Source organism: Pinus tabuliformis, chromosome 5_2 (genome assembly GCF_031772625.1).
Source record: "Pinus tabuliformis cultivar Carrire ecotype Pingquan chromosome 5_2, CPIR1, whole genome shotgun sequence".
Taxonomy (NCBI): Eukaryota; Viridiplantae; Streptophyta; class Pinopsida; order Pinales; family Pinaceae; genus Pinus; species Pinus tabuliformis.
Window position 1 is genome coordinate 151,347,514 of NC_142306.1, and position 17,172 is coordinate 151,364,685.

Here is a 17,172-nt window from a genome sequence, read left to right on the forward strand (position 1 = left end):
GAGATATTGCCCAGAAAACCCTTGTTCAATAAACACACAGCATTCAATGATATTTACACTATATCAAACTATATAGAAATCATAAATGAATTATGAAATAGAAACAGAGTTTATGGTGGTGTTTCTACAAGCCACACAAGGATCGAATCCCTTACAAGACTCACTTCCAGATCTCAGTGATGACTGTTCAACATAACCATAAACGCAAACCATTCATAAGCGCACACCATATACATGCAATGGAAATCAAAAGCTATGGGAATCGAAAGCTATGTAACTGTTATGCAAACCATATGCTATGGAAATCGAAATCCAATATAAACACTGTGCAAACATATGATAACCGAAACGTAAATGAAACAAACGGACAGTATACCGATTGAACGCAGGGCCCGTCCACGTCCTAAGGGTACACTGGCTATAATCGATCAGCTACCAAATCAATGCAAGAGGTATACACGTCGTGGATGTGAATAGGTCTTTGTATTAAACTTAAAACTCTGTTCTGAAAATGATTCAACGATAAAAACTATTCAAACATTAACCTGACTGTATTTACATATGCGTATGCACAGCCATGTCATTGCTACAATGAATGTACATTCGGCTGTTGCCGCTTTTATTACATAAGCCTTTTCAAAATGTTTCCATGCTAAATGTTTCCAAAAAGAACAAAAACTAAAATGAAAATGGAACGAGCTGTTGTTGCTGCTTTTGTCTGCCAGAGTGCCCTGCTTTGACTTGAGTTGACCGTGTACATAGGAGGTTCGATTCGGCTGGGAGATAGGTGTTTGTCCATGCTTGGACATTCTGCTTTTCGCCCATGCCTTTCGTTCTAGCTCATCTGCTGCGCCACATGTCAAACGATAAGCTCATTACAGGATGTGGGTACTTCCTGTAATCATTTCATCAAAAACTTCTAATTCTTCAACATAAAACCCCTAAATCAATTTCTATGCAATTTAATAACTATAGAACTATTAATAATCAATTTTCAAGGATTTTGAGGGATATATGATGAAAATGAATGGATAAATGATATGTTTTTGGGAAGGAAAAAGGGGTCTTGGGATGATACCAACATCTCTCCCCGACTTAAGGACTTAGCATGTCCTCATGCTATCCCTGAGGTGCTTCCCTTGAACTCTGTCCCTGCATGGATCTCTGCTGCCTTGAGCAAGGTGTCTACATTCTTCTTCACCTGGTTATCTTTCTGTCCCTTGAGCTCCTGCTTTAACTTTTTATACTTTTCTTTAAGAGCCTTCTTCTGATTGTACCACTTAGTGGCCCAGTTAGAAATCTCAGTTTGCTCAGTCTCCAATTCACTGATTCTTTCCTTTAACTTTTCATTTGTCTTCTGTGTTTCTTTGCTTTGCACCCTGAGCAGTTCATTTTCTCTTTTAATAACTTTTTCCAACATGTTAGCTTCCATGAGCTCTTCCTTCAATTCTTCAATTTGTTTTTCTAATTTCTTCTGTCTTTTGGTGGGAGGTGGTGAACATTTTTCCTGTTTGTTATTGCTTTCTACCTCCATGTCAACTTCTGGTGCTGGTAGTGAATGGTCACCACTCTCAACATCCATTTCTGCAGGTGCATGAGATTCAAATTGTTCTTCTTGCAACTAGGCTTTTGGTGTCCTCCTTGTTCTTCGTGAGTAAGTGGTAAAAATTTTGTCTTTCTCGGCCCTCTTAGCATCTTCTTTTTGCATGTTCCTGGTCCTTATGCCGCCCACAGGTAGAGGTGATTTGCTGGCTTTAGACACTGGAATTTCTTCATCAATGTCCTTCATAAACCCTGAATCCTCTTGCACTTCTTCTTTTTCTTCCTCATCTCTGATTTGATTGACAACTAGGAATTATTTCCATGGTTTCCCTCGCTTCTGCAAATCATGTTCAATGAGGATTTTAATTAGGCCAAAATGGTACAAGCTTTTGTCTTCATTCCCCTTTTGCTTCTGGATAGTCTTGGCCATCTTGGTTAAACTTTGTAGCAGAAAGTATGGCACACTGATTACACATTGTTTCTTCAAATGGAGGAGTAGTTTGATGTGGTATAGATAAACAATACTGTACCTACCTTCACAGGTTATGAACTTTTGAAGAATGTAAACCATTTCATCCCAAGGATGAACTAACCAGCTTCTTGGAACACCCTTCTTCCAGTTTACTGAGGAAACTCTAGATCTGGACATGAACTGTGTCCATGATTTCTCCTTAAATTGCTTGGTTTTAAAGTACTTCTCTCCTTCAGGACTAATCCCAATTGTCTGAGCTATAGTATCCTCTGAGATTCTGAAGGAGAAGTTACCTATTAGGGCCTTTTCTCCATTAAAGGTGAAGGCAAATTGCTTGGTGACTTCCTCATTACTTCCATGGAATTTTTCTAGAAATGGTAACCACTGTATTTCTCTGAGAATCTCAATGCAATCCTCATGGTATTGTGAGCTATCGAATACACTGGGTTCGACCCTATTAGTCATGGTGATGGCAGAGGGTCGTGCCTCTAACCCTTCTCTGTCTATACTCTTAAAATTTAACACAGAAATGTCGAATTGGTTACCTGGTATATATCGCTTCCTTCAGTCTTCAATATGGTGCTCGGCCGGTCGATATGACTGTGATGGGAGTCAAAAAATAGAATGGTGATGCTTTCCCCTTTCGGCGCTTACTGGTTTCAATCTTTACTGTGTAAACCGACCCAAACGGTGATACTCTCCTCGGCGCTCCTTGCTTCTGATTTTCACTTTGTAAATCTACCCAAATGATAATACTCTCTTCGGCGCTCCTTGCTTCTGATTCTCACTTTGGAAGTTATGGGAATCGAAGGTGGAAATGATTGTGAGATAACCCTGTACTCACTTCACAACATAACCATTCATTTTAAAAACAGAGTGTTGTACGCTTGCATGCATGTTACCACAAGAACGCTGAGAGCGTATCTATAGTGCTGGGCTATAATGCTGGGTATGATTTCGGGGTCCCTTTGGATCATTGGGTACGTTGGGTGGCGAAGTTATGATTTGGCTGTGTGTGGAGTGAAATATATATATAGGCCGCTTTTACATCTGTCTCTTCCTTTGTATTTAAAACACAGCTCACCACGTGTCCTTTTCAGTTGGTATTCGGTCGTATAGAGAATGTTGGTATGACTGTAGGGTATATGACAAGGTGGATGCGTTGATAATGGGTTTTTAGGGATATGAATAGGTTGATGTATGGGAATGATGAAAATCGGTGGGATAAGGGTGATAGGAGATGGATGTAGGTGTCCTTGAAATCAATTATAACAGCTCACAGTCATCAAAGTTACATTAAAAACCAATCTAGGAAATTAAATGTTTAAGAACAGAAATACATTACTCTTTTGTTGATCATTATCATATTGACATGCTGAGTTGCTAATCCTTTTTTATTGTTCTTTTGCTTGTTGTAACAGGTCTTCTGAGGAAGATTGAATGCACAGGTCCTTTGAGAAAATTTTTGAAGATGTAACAGGTCCCTTTAAGAAGATTTGAATGTACAGGTCCCTTGAGAAAACTGAATGTAACAGGTCCCTTGAGGAAACTGAATATGTAACAGGTCCCTTTGAGAAAACTGAAGATGTAATAGGTCCCTTTGAAAATTTGAAAATGTTCATGCAGCTCCTTGTATTGTTACAGGTTCACTGAGCTTGCCATTTGCTGGAGTGTTGGTGCCCAAATCCTTGTAGAAGCTTGATGGAATTCTGTTGAAGTAGCCCTTGGTGTCAATTTCTTTAACAAGTACCAACTGAATGTTTTAAACAGGTCCCATGACTGCTGGTGTTGGTAGCATAGATGTCTGAACAGAACAGGTCCCCCTGCAAAATATTTATAAACAGGTCCCTCTGAAAGCATAAATGACAAAACAGCTTACTTATTGAAGTCTAGAATGCTGGTAACAAGCCGCTGTTGGAAATTTACAGTGAAGATATAGAATAAGAAATCTGAAGAATTTACAAGGGAGAGATAAAAGTAACAGAACAAAATGGTGAAGTCTCTCTCCCCGACTTAAAGTTTGACTTGTCCTCAAGTCATGATTCAACTGAGAAATGAAATAATGAACAAAAGAAAGAGAATTCATACCCGCCAACGAATTGGTTTTCAGGTAGGAATTCGGGGTTAGATTGTGCCAGATACTGGTTTTCACAGCTAACCCATTATTATTTTTTTTAGTTTTTTTTTTTTGTTTAAAAAAAAAAAAAAAATCATGTTTGTTATTTATTTATTTTTATTTTTTTTTCTTTTTGACTTTGAAATTGAAAGGAAATGAAACTAAGGCAGTGATACTGCAGCTGAGGGCTGCAGTATCTCAACCTCTTCTTGCTGAGATAGTGTATGGAGAAAATCTTGCTTGCTGATGGGCTTGTTGTATAGCTTCAGGCGATGACCATTGACTGTGAAGGAATGACCCTCTCCATCAATAGTTTGGAGCTTAACTGAACCATTGTCATAAGCCTGAATAATTTCATAGGGGCCCATCCAGTGGGTGGTGAACTTGGCTTTATGATCCTTGAATTTTGAATCGAAAAGCAAAGTCCAGTCACCTTCCTTGAAGTGCTTCTTCTTAATGTGTGAATCATGCCATTGCTTCCTGTGTTTTTGCATGAGGATGGTGGTTTGTTCTGCTTTTTGTCTCATCTCATCCATCTGGTTCAACTGCTGGATTCTCTCTTTTTGTGCTTGGTCCAAATCAATTTGTAAATATGCAGCCAGTTTAAAAGTGTGAATTTGGAATTCAATAGGAAGCATGACATCCTTACCGTACACCAATTGGTATGGTGTAAATCCAGTGGTATCTTTCCAAGTAATCCGGTAAGCCCAGAGTGCCTCTTTGAGCTTTTCTTCCCAGTTTTTCCGGTTCATTGCAACAGTTTTGGTAATGATCCCCTCCAAAGTCTTGTTTGTTGATTCCACCTGCCCATTGGCCTGTGGATGGTAGGGGGTACTTTTCCTATGCTTTATTTGGTACTTGTCTGTGATGTCCTTCATGAGCTTTGAGGTGAATTGAGTACCTTGATCAGTTACAATTTCCCTTGGTACTCCATACCTCACAAAGATCTCCTCAAAAAGGAAATTGACTACTGTGTGTTCGGTTGCTCTCACCAGTGCTTTTGCTTCTGCCCACTTTGTGACGTAATCAGTACATACTAAGATGTACTTCTTACCATTCGAGGCTGGGTTGATAGGTCCTATAAAGTCCAGAGCCCACTTATCAAATGGTTCTCAGTGAACTTGGGGCTGAAGGGGCATCTGATCGGTAGCTGTTGGTCTGCCCATTCTTTGGTAGCTATCACAACTCTTTACATACTTCTTGGCATCCTTGAAAATGGATGGCCAGTAGTATCCAAGAGTAAGAACTGTGAAGGTTGTCCGCTTCGCTACAAAATTCCCACCACACGGTTCATCATGGCAAGATTTTAAAATGTCAATTACCTCATCATTTCTTACACATCTCCTAATGATCATATCAAAACCAGTTTAAAAGAGATCGTCATTAAGCCATGAATATCTAGCACTTTGTTTGATCAGTCTTTTCCTTTCCTTTGCAGTGAAATGTGGAGGTGTCCTTCCTGTAGACAAGTAATTAGCTAAATCAGCATACCAAGGAGTTACTATGGAAATTGCAAATAAGTGCTCATCCGGAAAAGAATCTTCAACTGGAACAACCTCACCTGGATTTTGCAGTCTAGAGAGAAAATCTACCACCTGGTTCTCTTTGCCTGGTCTATCTAACACTGTGATGTTAAATTCCTGTAACAATAGTAACCATCTGGTAACTCTGCCACTAGTTATTGGTTTATTCATGAGATGTCTAATGGCAGAATGATCAGTACGTACAAAGACTTCATAACCAGTTATGTAATGTCGGAATTTATTCACAGCATAAATGATGGCAAGTGTTTCATTTTCTGTAACTGTATAGTTTAACTCGGCAGGTGTTAGATTTTTACTAATGAAATAAATTGCATAAGTACAAGATTCTTCTTTTTGGCCTAAGGATGCACCTATTGCAGTGTCAGATGCATCAGTAAAAATATGAAATGGTAAACTCCAATTAGGCCCTCTCAAGACTGGTGCGGTAGATAGTTTCTTTTTGAGTTGTTCGAATGCATGTTGGCAGTTCTCAGTCCAATTGAAAAGTACATCTTTGGTTAGAAGTTTAAACAAAGGTAAGGCTATCTTGCTAAAATGTTCAATGAATCTGTGGTAATAGCTAGCATACCCAAGAAAACTTCTTACCTCTCTCTGATTCTGCGGAATAGGCAAATCGGCAATAATCTGGATCTTGGCTGGGTCAACCTGGATGCCTTGAAAAGAGATATAATGGCCCAACACTATCCCTTCATTTAACATCATGAAGCACTTTTCGTTGCTGAGGGACAAGTTAGCTTCAATACACCTTTTCAACACTCTCTCAAGATTTTCTAATGCATGTTCAAAAGAATTGCCATATACTGAAAAATCATCCATATACACTTCAACACAATCATGAATCAAATCAGCGAAAATAGCTAACACAACTCGCTGAAATGTAGCTGGAGCGTTACAAAGTCCAAATGGCAAAACATTGTAGGCATAGGTGCCCCAAGGACAGGTGAATGTAGTTTTGTCCTGGTCTTCAGAGGCAATCCGGATCTGGTTGTAGCCACTGAAACCATCAAGAAAGGAAAATGATGATTTGCCAGCTAGGGTGTCTAACACTTGGTCAATAAATGGCAGTGGGAAGTAGTCTTTGAGCGTTGCTTTATTCAGCTGTCTGTAATCAACACAGATGCGCCACTTGCCATTTTTCTTGGGCACGATAACCAATGGGGATACCCACTGACTGTCAGAAATAGGATATATAAAGTTGACTCTCAAAAGTTTTTGCAACTCCTCTCTGACAATGTCTTGGAGCATGGGATTCATTCTTCTTTGTGGTTGCCTCACCGGTTTAATGGTGCTATTTGTGTAGATGTGGTGAGTGCATGTGTCGGGGTGAATCCCATGCATGTCAATGTAATCCCAAGCAAAGGCTTTTTGGTACTTCTTCAAGAGTCTAATCAATTTGTCTTGTTGAGATGGGTCTAGGTGGTTGCCTATGTTCAAAGTTTTCCCTGGACTGATCTCTATGACTTGACTCTGTGTATTGGTGATGGATTGAACTGGAAAGATGTCATGAAATGTAGATTGCAAGGAGTGGATGGTGCATGTTTCTTGAAAGCTTTGAGCCAAAAGTACATCTGCAGCATTATATTGTTCATTTCTCAGATTTTCAGACATATCAGGTTGAGAAAGAAATAATTCTACCAAATCATTATTGTCTTCGTGGAAATCATAGATCTGGTCAATGCTAAAAACAGATTGTACTTCCTCTTTATCATTAAATTTATCATCAAGCCACAAGTTATGTGTTACTGCAGGTGATTGTGCCGATGGATAGAGGGTGAGTTGTTTTCTTTCGGTCCCTCTAGAGATAATCATGTTACCTGATCGAAATCCAATAAATGCATCAGCAGTCGCTAACCATGGTCTACCTAGAATGATAGGGTGTCCTCCTAGATTGGATTTGGGTTGAAGGACTAGGAAATCCACTGGATACTCCCAAGAGTCCAGTGAGACAATGATATCTTCCAAAATCCCTTCAGGAATGACTTTGGACCTATCAGCTAGTTCAAGAACAATCGTGGTATGTTGCAAATTCATGAGCTGGAGTGTTCTCATGGTTTCAAGGGTCATGACATTGATTGCGGCTCCAAGATCTATCAAAGTGTTTGGAATCCGTATGTTGTTAATGATGGTGGTCACTTTTGGAATGCCAGGATCAACATAATTCTCCATGGAGATGGTATTGGTCATAAGGCCTGCTAAATTTCCTAAAACATGAATGGTCTGAGGATCAATCCTTTTCCTAGCAGGCTTATTGAGACACATGTCTTTGATGGCTTTGGTGTAGATAGGAATGTCCTTTATAGCTTGCAGCAGAGGGATTTTTATGTAGACATTTTTAAGTTCATCCAAGACATCAAATTGTGGTGGAGGCAGTGGTGGTTTTACTTGGACCAATCGGTTTGGAAAAGGTGGGTGCAGTGATTGCATCTGTTTATCTTTGGTATCACTGCTTGGTTTTGTTTGAGCTGTCATTTCATTTTCTTTTTCTAAGTTTTCTTCTTGCTGATCTGTTATTGGAGAATCCTTTTGGAGCACCCTACCAGACCTCAGATTAATGTTTTGCAAAGGCAGTGTGGAGTATGAGGTTCCTTCCTCTACATTATAGGCTGGCCTCTCTGCTCTATTGTTCGGATTTGGGACAGTTTGAGCAGGTATTTGTGTGGGTCTGGGAGGTTGTGGGTTAGTTGGAAATTGCAGTTGTGGTACATTTATTTGTGGAGGAGCAGGCAGTGTTTGTTGAGAAGGTTGGGGCTGATAAACAACTTGCTGAGGGTGCGGCTGATATGTTTGAGAATGTGATGGATATGGCTGTTGGTACTGCTGATATGGCTGTGAGTAAGGTGGGTATGATTGCGGATATGGATGGTAGGATTGGGAATACTGTTGAGACGGTATCCATTGATTTTGTGATTGGTTTCCATGCTGCCATGGCATAGGTATATTCCATGAGTTTTGTGCATACATCTAATCATTCATAGGAAATTGCATATTTTGATTAGGAAACATACCTTGGGGTGCTTGCCTTGGCTGCCATGGTCACTTTGCGCCCATGTAATACACGTTTTCCATCTCTGTGTTGGTTGCCATGTTACAGTTCTGCAAAATTTTAACTTTAGGATAGTTAAACATATCATGATGCTCAGTACAGAAGCACATACTTGGATATTCTCTAGAGGGCAGTCTTTTAATGTATGTTTCTTGCGGCACTTGGGGCAGAAAATAGCCATGATATTATCTTCTTCCTCCTGTTTCTTTTTGTCCTTTAAGGTATCAATTTGGTTCCCTAGAGTGCTCAACAAATCTGTTTTGAACTCTTCTAAAAGATTACCAATTTCAGCCCGGGTGACACTAGCAAAGGCAGTTTTTGTGACCCTGGTTGGCAAGGTTCTCTTTCCCATTTTGGCTTTACTTCTTGAATATTTTTCACACAGTTCAGCTATTTCTTCAAAGGGTAAGGCAGAGATGTCACCTTTGCCCATTAAGTTGAGATCATCCATGTATTCTTCCCAGATACCTTTCAAGAATATTGTGCGGACTAGATCAAGAGGCATTGTTCGGTGTTTAGAGTTTTGCAAGTTATAGACAAACCATTCTAGATATTCTTCTAAGGTTTCATCCTCCTGCTGACTCATTCTAAAGATGTCATCTTTAGAGTCTTTGGATCTGTAATAAGGCTGATATTTCCTTAGAAATATTCTCCTCATGCCATCCCAATCAACTATGGCATGCTCACCTAGCCCCATAAACCATTTCAAAGCTGCTGCCTTTAATGTGGCCGGAAACAATCTCAATCTATGAGCATCATCTGTATAGCCATAAGTTCGACATACAATGTCAAACTCGAATAAGAATGAGTCCGGATCCTCTGAAGCCATACCATAGAAATTGGGTAGCACGGATGGGGGTATATTTTTCATTTTGATCTCCTCATCCTCCTGTGGTTCTTGTATGGGGAACTTAAAAGTTGATTCCTCCTCCTCTTGATGGGGAACTGATCCAGATCCCTCCTCAGCCATTCTAATTGGTCTCTTAGTGTCACTTGGTGGAAAAGAGAGAAAGGAAGATTGCTTGGTAATTGTACTACTTTTCCCTTGTGTAGAAGATCTAGGAAAGGGCTTCTGCTGTGATTTATGTGCAAATAGAGTTTCCCTCTCAGCAAGAGTAATTTGCTGTCCTAAATAAAATCTTTCTTCCAATGTTTGGATATCCTCCTCAGCTGGTGTTGTATTCCCTAGAGAGTCTGCTCCTGATGATGATGGGTTAGTTTTGAGATGGTGGGGGGTTCTTACAAATCTCCCTTGATTGTCTCTAAGTCTAGGCATAAATGAACATGATTTCTAACTGTGTTTTTGTTTGTTTTTGTGTATTTAATATCGACCGAGGTGCGTAAGCTTAGAGGCGTGGTCTAAAATATATAGACATAAAGGATCTCTGGCCAAGTGATTGTGATGTAGGTTACAAGGCTTCTTTACGGAAGACTGGAATATGTAGCCTATCATTCAAACACTCAGATTACCCTACTGATATACTTGATTACAATGCCTGTCATGAGATGCATCTATCAAATTAAACACTAAATCTAAGTACTGTGTATGACTGTAACAATGATTTTAATCTCCTTACAGAGATATTGCCCAGAAAACCCTTGTTCAATAAACACACAGCATTCAATGATATTTACACTATATCAAACTATATAGAAATCATAAATGAATTATGAAATAGAAACAGAGTTTATGGTGGTGTTTTCACAAGCCACACAGGGATCGAATCCCTTACAAGACTCACTTCCATATCTCAGTGATGACTGTTCAACATAACCATAAACGCAAACCATTCATAAGCGCACACCATATACATGCAATGGAAATCAAAAGCTATGGGAATCGAAAGCTATGTAACTGTTATGCAAACCATATGCTATGGAAATCGAAATCCAATATAAACACTGTGCAAACATATGATAACCGAAACGTAAATGAAACAAACAGACAGTATACCGATTGAACGCAGGGCCCGTCCGCGTCCTAAGGGTACACTGGCTATAATCGATCAGCTACCAAATCAATGCAAGAGGTATACACGTCGTGGCTGTGAATAGGTCTTTGTATTAAACTTAAAACTCTGTTCTGAAAACGATTCAACGATAAAAACTATTCAAACATTAACCTGACTGTATTTACATATGCGTATGCATAGCCATGTCATTGCTACAATGAATGTACATTCGGCTGTTGCCGCTTTTATTACATAAGCCTTTTCAAAATGTTTCCATGCTAAATGTTTCCAAAAATAACAAAAACTAAAATGAAAATGGAACGAGCTGTTGTTGCTGCTTTTGTCTGCCAGAGTGCCCTGCTTTGACTTGAGTTGACCGTGTACATAGGAGGTTCGATTCGGCTGGGAGATAGGTGTTTGTCCATGCTTGGACATTCTGCTTTTCGCCCATGCCTTTCGTTCTAGCTCATCTGCTGCGCCACATGTCAAACGATAAGCTCATTACAGGATGTGGGTACTTCCTGTAATCATTTCATCAAAAACTTCTAATTTTTCAACATAAAACCCCTAAATCAATTTCTATGCAATTTAATAACTATAGAACTATTAATAATCAATTTTCAAGGATTTTGAGGGATATATGATGAAAATGAATGGATAAATGATATGTTTTTGGGAAGGAAAAAGGGGTCTTGGGATGATACCAACATGCCACAACTGCAAATCTGAGACAATCGTCTTTGAAGAACCTTCTATTTCTCTTAATAGAGACTGAATTTTGGAAAAATTCTTATCACAATACTAATTCAGCCTGTTCTGGAAAAAACCCATGTTTTGGGTTTTCAAGATTCTCCTTCATTTGTCTGAAATGTCCAATGCAAAATTGTCGCTTCTTATTCCAGCAAATTTCTGAGTTGGAATATTTAATAATAAGATGGAAATCAAATTTGCAATCTAGAAAAGATCTTGGAGGCTAAAATCATGCGTGATGTTACAAAAAATTCATTAATAAACCATCATTGATAAAATCATGCATAATAATCATTAATTTATTAAAAATAAAGGAGAAAAATAGTATTTATCCATAAGAGCATAAATAATTATAAAATTGAATCATATGATAAATTATGATAAATGACGTGATATAGAAGGGTAGAAATGGATGCAATATGCGTTAAAAAGTGTTAATAATAATGAAAAATTAGTGGCCCAACAGCATGTATATTTTTAATTGTTTCCATAAATTCAATAGCAATTGTATTGGCTTTAAATGGATGAGATAATGCACAAAAGTGTGCATACTTGGTCAATTTATCAACTACCACCATGATGACACTCTTTCCTTCAGACTTGGGTAAACCTATGATAAAATTCATTGAGACCTCCTCCCAACATTGACTTGGAATGGTTAAAGGTTGTAACAGACCCGGGGTCTTAATTGTCTCATCTTTATTTTGTTGGCAAACCAAACATTCTACCACAAACTTTTGAATATTAGATTTAAGGCCAACCGAAAAAATTCCTTCTTGACCATGTGGTAAGTTTTTAAAAATCCTGAGTGCCCTCCTAAGGGATAGGTGTTCAATTCCAAAAGAAACTTTTGTTTGAGTTGGGAATTCTTACAAATATATAAGCGATTTTTGTACCATAATGAATCATTTTTCCAACTAAATGCATCATATGTATTGGGATCTTGCTGCAACTTTTGAATGAGTGTCCACACTTCTTCATCAGTCTTACATTCATTCTTTGTTTCGGTTATCTAATCTGGTTGGATAATAGAAATGGCACAAATCAATGCTTCCACATCCTCATCCTTTCTTGAGAGTGCATCTGCAAGCTTCCCTTTTTTGTAGAAGATTTCAAATTCATAACCCAACATCTTTGTGACCCATTTTTGTTGCTCTTTTGAAGATAATATTTGTTCCAAAAAGTATTTAAGACTATCATGATCTGTTTTTACCTTGAAGTGCCTTCCTATTAGGTAAGGTCATCATTTCTTTAGTGCATGTAATATTGTCAACATTTCCTTCTAATAAATAGGTTTGTGTAAATAATTTCTTTTGATTGTACGACTTTCAAAATCAATGGGTCATACTTTTGCATTAAAACAACACCAATTCCATTTCCTAAGGCATCACATTTCACAATAAAGGTTTTCATGAAGTCTAGCGTAACTAAGACCGGTGCTTGGCACATTGCCTCTTTTAGATTTTCAAAGGCCTTAATTGCTTTTGGAGTCCAAGAAAATGCATTTTTCTTCAATAATGTTGTTAGAGGTGGTGTTATTCTCTCACAATTCTTAACTAACTTGCCATAATACTCTATCAACCCGAGAAATCCTTGAAGATGCTTTATGGTTATGGGGATTTTCCATTCTTTAATGGCTTTAATTTTTTTAGGGGTTTACCTTAACACCTTCATGAGATACAATATGAATCAGATATTCCACCTCCTGTACTCAAAAGAAACATTTGGAGGTTTTTGCATATAATTGTTCCTCCTCCAATAGTTTGAGCACCTTGTCAACATGTTGAACATGATCCTTCCAAGACTTGTTGTAGATTAATATATCATCAAAAAAATACTAACACAAATTTTCTAAGGAAGGGTTTGAAAATGGAATTCATAAAACCTTGAAATGTGGAAGGTGCATTGGTAAGGCCAAAAGGCATGACCAAAAATTCAGAATGACCCTCATGAGTTCTAAATGTCGTTTTCGGAATTTCTTCAGTCTTCATTCTAATTTGATGTTATCCTGAATGAAGATCCAACTTGGTGAAGTAAATTGCTCCATGTAATTCATCCAATAATTCATCAATGAAAGGAATTGAAAATTTATATTTAATAGTGATCTTATTGAGCTCCCTATAATCTAGACATGTGCCATGATCCATGCTTCTTGTGCACCAATACCACTGGAGCAGAGAAATAATTTCACTAAGTTGAATTATATTGACCTCTAGCATTCTAAAACCATATGTTCAATTTCACTCTTTTGGGCATAGCTATATTTGTAAGGCCTCATGTTTGGAGGAAAAAACCCTAGAATCAAATGAATAGCATGATCATGACCAAGAATAGGTGGGAGGCCTTTAGGAGTCTCAAATACCTTGGAATGATTTTCCAAGACTTTTTGGAGATATGGAGAAATATATTATTTCGATGTTTGAAACTCTTGTGAGCATAATTGTGCAATTATGCCTCATTTTTCTTTCTTTAGAAGCTTTTTCATGCCATTAGAGTTGATTATCTTTCTTGGTTTTTCTACTATACCCCCTAATTCAACTTCCTTTCCTTTAAAAAAAATCAAGAAAATTTCTTGAAAATTAAAAGTTATCATACCCAAAGATTGTAACCATTGGACTCGTAGTACAAAATCAGCACCACCCATTGAAATGGAAAGGATCAGACTATTCAATACATATTCTCCCATGGCTAGCTTGATATTATGCCACTTTCCAAAAAAAATTATATTTCCTCCATTTGCAACCATCACCTGACACTCTAATGTTGGATATATGAAGCAATTCAATTCTTTGGCTATCCTACAATGAATAAAATTATAGGTACTACCCAAATCAATCAACACTATTACCATTTTCTTCTTGATATATCCTTATATCTCGAGAGTTTTAGGAGTTGTAATTCCTGCCAATGCAATACAATATATGGTTGGATTCATTTCTTCTTTCTCTGCGGTTGGTTTCTAGTGTATATCCTCTTGTTTTGATGTTTCTTGTTCCTTTTCTTCCTCATCTTCACAATCTATGTAAAATCATTTCTTCTCAGCACACTAATGACCTTTAGTGTATTTTCTCTCACAACTGTAACAAAGCCCTTTTGATATTTTTTCTTCCAATTATTGTGGTGTCAACTTTGTAGGTTATGGAAGGCTAGGAGAAACAACACTTACATCTTTGTAGTTGTGAATGGTAGACTTCCTTATTGTCATAATTTTACTTTCAAATTTTCTTGTCATCCTGAATGCCTTCTCCAATGAATCAGGTTCCAAAAGGTGAAACTCATGTTAGATGTTATCCTTTAAAGTCTCTATGAAGACATCAATCATATGTTCCTCTGGAATATCATTTACCCTTATCTTCAATTTTTGAAAGTCCTCAATGTTCTTCGTCATTGAACCCTTTTGTTTGAGATTTATCAATTGGCTAAAGTCTAAGGTATTTCTCTTCTATCCTCATAATGTGCTATCATTTACTCCGTAAAAATTGACCAAGTGACAAGTGGTTTACGAGGAAAAATCCATCGATACCATACAAATTGATTTTGTTCTAAATATAAAGATGTAATGCGTACCTTTAGTGTGTTTGACACATCATGTAGATCAAAGAATTGCTCCATATGTATTATCTGGTTCACTATATCCTTGCCATAAAACTTCCTCATATCGATCTTTGGAAGGTGGTTAGTCTTCAACCCACTATACAATTCTCTAACATCATAATTTTTATTCATTTTATCCTCATCATGATTTTCGTGGAGTACCTTGTCACCACTAGGATGCATTTCTTCTAGCAATTTTGTCAAACCTTCCTTCAAACCTTCAAGGTCCCTTTTCAAATCTATTTTTAAACCATCCTTAAAAATTTCCATCTTGAAATTCATTATTTCTTCTATGTCGCCTTTCAAACCAACCATCTTAGCTTCCAGTTCATTTTTTGTTACTCTTTGTGAGAGTGAAATTTGTTGCACTTGATCTCACAATTTTGATATATCATGTTGCATTTATTCCTCTTCTTCATGCGCCATAGAAGATATTTCTAGTTTCCTACTAGGTGTGTCCATTTTTCTGTTTCAAGGCATTTTTAAATCAAACAATGATATATATGCTTCATTGTGCCCTTTGAATCACTTCAAATTGATTTTTCAAACAAAAGTTCTGTAAATTTTAAAAATACACACATTCTTTCTTATTTTTTGGAGCTCGATATTGAATCAATTATATATTTATAATTTCGGATCTTTAAAGTCTGAAATTCCTTCCTGTGGTAACCCTATGCGTCTTATTTCCAACACCACAATTCATACCAAAATTGGATTCTTCAAGATAATGTTATGTCAAATCTCCCACAATAACCTGATTATGGACTGGTTCAGTAGAGTGAACTTGTATGTAATTTCACGTGTCAATGTCTTAGCCTTCTTCTCTGAAATTTATACACAAGAAACAAAAGTCAATTATCTTTATATCACTTTTTATGAAATTTAAATCCGATGCTTGAAGAGAAAGTTATGCTGATTCTCCCTTAGTTGCTTGTTTGAGACTGAATTCTAGAGCATGAAAAAACCCTAACTTCTTCGGACCATATCTCATAAACTATAGCGAACCAAGATCTGAAGTTCTAGAATAGAGTTCACCAATATTTAGTCTCCATGTGGTAGAAATTTCAGCTTCTTAAACTTCGTAGAAAAAAAAAATTATAGCGAAAATTCCACGATGACCTGTTTGACGCAGTGAAACCCTAGAATCCAAAACTCTTATACCAAATGTTATGGAACCAACTCATAAATATATATATATATATATATATATATATATATATATATATATATATATATATATATATATATATATATTAACGAATTAAAAAGTATCATATTTTATGGGGAAACCTCATTTACATTACATAAATGAATAATTCTTGGATGATACAAATTACAATACCTTATTTCTATATATAGGAGTCTAAGGGGTCATAATATAATCAGAGCCTACATAACAATAATAATGTAGGGGCACAACAATAACAATAATGGGCTTCTGTGGAGCAAAATAATAAAAATATGGGGACTACATGGGCACATTAATAACAATAAGGGGGTTACACTAATAATAACAATTAGGGTCTACACTAGTATTAGGGACCTAACAGAGAAGTTTTGAAATGTTTAGTTTCTCAACTAGAAGAACGCTCACTAGGAAAAATAAAATCGAGGAGTAATCGACCTCTACACATTGAAATTCCTCACAAGGACCTCCGCACAAAAAATATTAAATGGATATTTGTTACCCCCCTGTCTATGTAAAGGACATGTAGGGAAAGCTTCATGCAAGGGAATATTAGTTGGAGATTTGTTCAACCCCTCTCGGCCTACGTAAAGGACCTGAAACCATGTCAGTTCTAGTATCATCGAACATAGCTATACTATAACAGTGTCAGTTAGTGTAGTGTTAGTGCTTACCAACGGAATGACCACTCATAAAATTAGTTCTTTTAATATTTTTAAATGAATTACGAGTACTATCAAATACCAAAAATAAAACGCTCTCCACTAGGGGAATTATATCCCATCAAAGGTCATTGAGCCAATCGAAAATTAGAAATAATATTTCCAGGAAATTACAAAATTATATTTGAATTTACAAAAAATAGAAATATTTATCATTTTTTCTAAAACTTTGGTTAAAATTGTCAAAAAAAGAAAAATAATGCAGAGTCAATGAACTTTGACCACGAGTCCCTAGCGAGGCAGGGACTAAT